We start from the raw sequence: 6,000 nt of genomic DNA, 5'->3' as shown, positions 1-6,000 counted from the left end.
TGGCCTCTGGAGAGCTGGGTGGCCTAGTCCTCCCATTGATTTGGGAAGGGAGGTATGCATTAGACCAGGCCACTGGAGCAACACAATTCAGGTCTACCCAGGGCCTTCTGTGTGTGGCTAGTAGACCTGGCCGTACAGGGGTAGCCCTGGCCACTAGCACAAAGGTGACCTGGTCTACCTGCTCACTTGGGGGTCACCCCACCCTGGAATGGTAGGCATGACCTCTAGGAACTGGTAGACCTGACTTGCTAGCTCTGCCAGGCTCAAAAATAGGAGGTTACTTTATAAAGTGACAGAAATGTATATAAGTGGGGGCATCATGGCTGGTTAAATCATCCAACAAAATTTAAGGTCAGCCAAAAACTTCAGTGCAAGAAAGACACACCACAATAACATAATTATAAGTATCTTTATTCATACTCACTTGCTTTCAAACTACCATTAACATTTAACAAAAAAAAAAACATGTCATGCAAACAAAGCTTAATCAGTTAGATTAAGGAAAAAAGTGCAACAATTTGTACATTAATCTTGCCTGCAAATGAATGGCCTCTCCATGTTTCCTACAGTACCTTGCAGTTATTAAATAATTAGAAAACACTTCCCTCTCTTATAAATACAAATACTGAGCCTTAAAGTGGTATCTTTTATAAACTGTAAAATTTTATTGGTTCTGGTATGTGTCAGGAGAAAAGAACAAGAGAAAGAAAAGTGAACACAGCAAATACTATGGTGTGTTAGATCTTATTCATGCATGCTTAAAAGGCCATAGTTTAGGGGCTGTGACCTGGCCATAGCCTATGACCTACTTATTTTAGGGTTTATAAGAAACAAAATTGCATTCCATTTTGTTAGACTGGCTTGCATTCATCTAAGTCATGAAAAGAAATGGCTCCTCCACAGTTATTTTTAAGAAAGCTTACGGAATTCAATCTTCTACCCATACCAAAGGAAATGACAAGGACTAAGACCCTGCATAGCACTTACTCATGCAAAGCCCAACTGACTCAAATTACAGGCTCATAAAACCCATCATTCTGAGCCGGAAATGTCTTCTGGGTGCAGGTGCTAAGATTGAACGTAGGGAATTATCTTTCCTGCAGGGTTTCCCAATTAAAACAACAGTAGGATGAACTCTGCAAATGCCACAAAGTTAATGGGAAAATCTCCCAGTGGCAATGCCTGCTTTGCAGAGGGAGTCCTGGGGAGCATGCAAGGGCTTTGGATAGGGATGGATAGTTCTTTGCATTTGCTAAAAATGGATGGACTCAAGTGTTTGCATAATCAATTCCACCATCACCACCCCCATCTTGCTCAATGACCTTGTGCTACTCCCACTTGTTTCAGTGAGGCTTCTGTAAAAGAAACCCCCAGTGAAACTGGTGCCCAGAAGTGAGACTCAACACAAAAGAATCCAGGGAAATCCAGCTGTGGCCTGCTGTGTGATCTGTTCTGTGAATCAGCCACTGATAAAAATGAAATACATTTTCTACCAGTAGACCAGATGCAGAAGGAGCTGAGCACATCTGAGCCCAAAATGAATGATCAGCTGAATGTGATTTTCACTGACTGCATCAGCTGCCTTTAAAAGGTTAACTTTTCCCTTCCTGTGGCTTTATTAAACATTGCTAGAAAATATCTATGGGGTCAAATCACTGTAACAGTGGGGAAATTTTGCCTTACGATGCAACCAGTGCTGCTATTTATTCAGAGTTTGAGTCCCAGTAGTAGGAAAACTGTGTCTATATGATTTGGCAAAAGCAGCATTTTGCAACACTATAGAGGACTTGGCTTGACAAGAGCTAAGCTGTACTCCAGATCCTGTAAGAAATATATCAAGATAAAATTTGGTATTGTTTCACAGCAGAACTATTAAAGTTGTATAAAAAGTATAAACAGCATGGCATTTTCAGCAAAACCATGTAAATTGAACAAATGGATTCCATATTAAAACGTTTAATACCTTTAATATAATGCTCACATTAAAAGTGCACCCGGAACAATAACTAAAACAGCTCTCACAATCGTCTGTGAGGGATATTAAGAATTATTATCCCCATTTTACAGACGGGGAAACTGAGGCAGAAAGGTTTAGTACCTTGCCCAAGGCCACAGAGGGAGTCATTGGCAGAGCTGGGAAAAGAAGTCCATTATTCCTGCATCCCAGCCCTGAGATGAAACAATAACAACACCTACCCCCTCCTACTACAGCGTTTCATATGATCAGGAGGTCTTTAGTGCATGCTTGCTTATTTCACTGTAAGGCTGTATAATTGCCAAGCTTCACTGGCACAGTTATCAGTTGATATTAAGTCATACATAAATTTCCCATTGTTAAATCACAGTTAATTTATTTTAAACATTTCAAATGGATTATGGATTCAAAAGGAAAGAGATTTAGCTACTGGATTTTGCATTTTACTATATTGCAAATAAAGTTCCTTTGTTTGAATTGAACATAGCTACAACTAAATTAATACAGCTATTTTACATACATAAAGAAACAAAAGAGTCCTCAAACAGACCAGTGATGACAACTTAATGATTAAAATTCTAATGATTTAAAGACATGTATGACAAATCACATTATTATACATTTTTCAAATTTTCTTGATAACATAGCCCCTGTAAACTTAATATTGTAAATACTTCCCTCTTGTTATATTGGCATACCTGTATGGAGTTTGGCTGAGAGGGAACCACTTGCATTTTGATGACTGTCATGAACAACTATGTGAAAAGCAATATACACTGAGATCCCAATTCAGTTGGTCTCCTTATGTGCTCCATTAAGCGTGTGCAGCTATCTTGTGTGATCAAAGCTCTCCACCTGCAGGTGGTTGCTGATGGGGAGAGTGGTGTGGGAAGATGTGAAGGACCACTGAGTTGTGGCTTGAATGTACAAAAAATACCAAGTACAAAAAATACCAATTAGTGTTAGCAACATTAGACTTTTATATTTAAAAATATATATAGGTCAAAAAGAATTTGATGGATGCAATTTTATGCACACATGCCTAGGGATAAGTCTTACTTAATACAGCAGAACTTACTTCTGAGTAAACATGCATAGGATTGCACTGTTAAATAACAGAGTAGAAGCTTTCTTTCTGACTTGATTATTTGCTAAAGTTTTGATATGCCCCATTAACTCTCTGTCGATTAAAAATGTTTTAATTCAATGGACTATTTAAAACTGAAGGCTAAAGATATGTCTCTTGTGTTTGCTGGCTACATGAAAAAGAAGTATTGAATTTAGGAGGATAGTGGCTTCTTAAGCATGCTTTTCTGTCATACCCCAGCAACATCCATGAATGCTGCCATTTTGCTACAGGTTTCCTTCCTTTTGTACAGCGGTGCAAGAAATGCCATTAAAAGCAGCTGTATCCAGGAGAGAACATCATATTACCAATGCTAGGACCTTAAGAGAGCAGGAGCAGAGAATACTGCCTTCTGCTGAAAAGGAGAAATTCAAGAGAAAGTGAAAGTGCTTATGAAAATACGAATATATTTGCTGGAAATGACTGCATCTGGTAGTGCAATCTCCAGTGTGCACAAAGTAGCTTAAGAACACATCTAAGAAACTTTTCATCATGGCTCAGATACAAAATCTATTAAGTGCTGACACTAGTTCATATTATTATGCACTTCCAGATAACTATAAATAAGTTCCTATAATCAACAACCTGGCATTGTTTTATTTGGCTTTCCTAAATGATTCTTGTAGAAGCACTCTGATAATCCTTTGTACAACTGTCCTTTTCAATGCCTTTCCATAACCTAGCACCCGAGAGTCACTCTTACAAACCAGATCTTAAACTGTAAGCTCCTAAGGGCAGGGATCTTTATTCTTGTGTGTTGTATTGCAAAGCATTTTGCACACTGATGAACAGTACTACCAGCACCCAGTATAGATACTAAAGTCTCACAAAAACTGATCTGACTACGTTGAAGGCTGGAGAAACAAGGGAAATTTCTGTGAAATAAAGTTCTGAAACAAGTTATTTTCTAAGGAATGCTAGATGGGCAGTTTCTAAATCTTATAAGATCCAAAAATACTATAGCTGAGATAGTAATGTTTTGACAATGACAAAATGTATTGAGTAAGTGGGATTTAAGAATGTTTGCTTTTTCTGGGCTGTGCCAATTATAGGTAGGTTACCAAGCACTGAGCATTCAAAACTATCAATTCAATAATGGCAAAAAGTTAAACTATTCAAAACTATCTATTTTTTTAATGGCAAAGATATACTTTATCTTGAAATTGTGGCAACGGTTCTGAAAAAGAGGGAAATTTAAAAGTCAAAACTTAGTTTAATATCTATAAGATATAGTTATAACATACTAACAGGCTTATTTGATAGCTTAATTTTTTAAATACATGCTTCACCTAGATTTACCTAATTTTTCATTTTGCTACTATTTCTAGTCAGATAAAAAAATATGCAGGCCCAAATTTAAATGGCTCTTATTCACAGTATTGGTTCTATATTACTGGTTTTAAATATGATTGTAGAGTTCATGGCACAAGCAAACTTTGCTGTTTAAGCTATTTTTTGATATCCTTTCATTATAGCAATTTTCACCAAGGATTTTGTCATCTACTTGGTGCGTTCTCAGCTGATCATAGAGAATAAACTGATCTAGTAACCTAATGATACAGGAAAAAGACCAGAAGTGACACCTTCCTCCAGGTCTGTTTACTTCTCTGTGATTAACCTGGGGCACTGGAAATGAAAACTGTGGTAATAGCTATGCCTACATAAGTGCTAAATGGGGTGACAAGAAAATGTTAAAAAAAATGCAGGAATATTTTTGCACAGTCAGCTGTTAGAAAAAGTATGACAAACCTATAGGTGACCTATATTTAACTTGTGAGAGGATGCCACTAGGCCACGTAAACATGGCTTGGATCCAAAGGTGCCTTTATGCTAATGGAAAGCCTCTTCCACTTAGGGAAGGGCAATTTGACTCAGTGGAAGAGATTTGCATGAGAAAACTGACTCCAAATTCAAGAGAGTTCCTTCTTTTGGCAAGATCTTGCACAAATTTGCACAAGCTCTTTTCAAAACCCTTTTATGGGGCACTAAAGTGTATATGTTGCAGCCTGTATTTTCTTTACAATATGAGAAATGTGGCTAGTAATCCTGATGCCCTGTGGTTCTGCACTGTGAAAAAGTCTTCCACTTGTGCTTACATAAGAATTATGTACCTCATGTCATTTTCTCCTTCTACTCACTATTCTTTGGATCCAAGCCATGATGTCTGAAAGTACCTGTCAGTGTAATATTCCAGCACACAACTATTTATCACACAACTATGGATTCTACTCAGCTTTAAATATGTGGAGACATCTTTAATCACATGGACTGCAATGTATTTCTAGAATGAGAGTTTTGCCTAAAATAGAAAGTGAGGGGGAGGAACGATTGTGCCATCGAGTCTGCGTTGACTCCTGGCGACCACAGAGCCATGCAGTTTTTGTGGTAGTATACAGGAGTGGCAATGGAGAGAATACCATTGCCTTTCTCCCATGCAGTATGAGATGGTGCCTTTGCTGTTTTCACTGAAGTGAGCATCCGTCTCCAGCACCTTCCTATATCGCTGTTGCCTGATATAGGTGACTACAAGCACATTGGCAGGGATTCGAACTAACAGCCTAAAATAGAGACCTCCTCAAATTCTCACAGTCAGTAGGGATGTGTACGAACCAGTTCCTGCACTCACAGGAGGTGGAGTGTGTATGCCCTTACCTACCCCGCTGCATTTCCCCCACCGGCGCTCTCCACAAAAGTGTTGGTGCGGGGCTGCAGTGTACCTCCCTGCAGCCCTGGTAAGTGCCATACCAGAAATGGCTGATGTGCGTGCCAGCCATTTCCAGTATGGTGCTTACTGGGGCTGCAGGGAGGTATGCTGCAGCCCCGCACCGACACTTTTGTGGCGAGTGCTGGCGGGGGAACTGTGGTGGGGCAAGTAAAGGCACCCTCATTGCCCTTAAAA

General features: G+C 39.1%; 1 protein-coding gene across 11 annotated transcripts in view; it reads right to left on the bottom strand.

The window, feature by feature from the left end:
* Nucleotides 1-395: 395 nt before the first annotated feature.
* Nucleotides 396-6,000, bottom strand: part of PRKCA (protein kinase C alpha) — a 306,310-nt gene continuing 300,705 nt past the window's right edge. For 9 of the 11 annotated variants that reach the window (XM_053298397.1, XM_053298399.1, XM_053298401.1 and 6 more), the window contains one exon: nucleotides 396-4,278. The gene's annotated coding sequence lies outside the window, so the exon portion shown is untranslated. The remainder of the gene's footprint in view (nucleotides 4,279-6,000) is intronic. The other 2 variants (XM_053298402.1, XM_053298405.1) reach the window with 1 other exon arrangement.

The sequence above is a fragment of the Hemicordylus capensis genome, chromosome 2 (assembly GCF_027244095.1).
Source record: "Hemicordylus capensis ecotype Gifberg chromosome 2, rHemCap1.1.pri, whole genome shotgun sequence".
Taxonomy (NCBI): domain Eukaryota; kingdom Metazoa; phylum Chordata; class Lepidosauria; order Squamata; family Cordylidae; genus Hemicordylus; species Hemicordylus capensis.
This window is presented reverse-complemented; position numbering and strand designations above follow the sequence as displayed.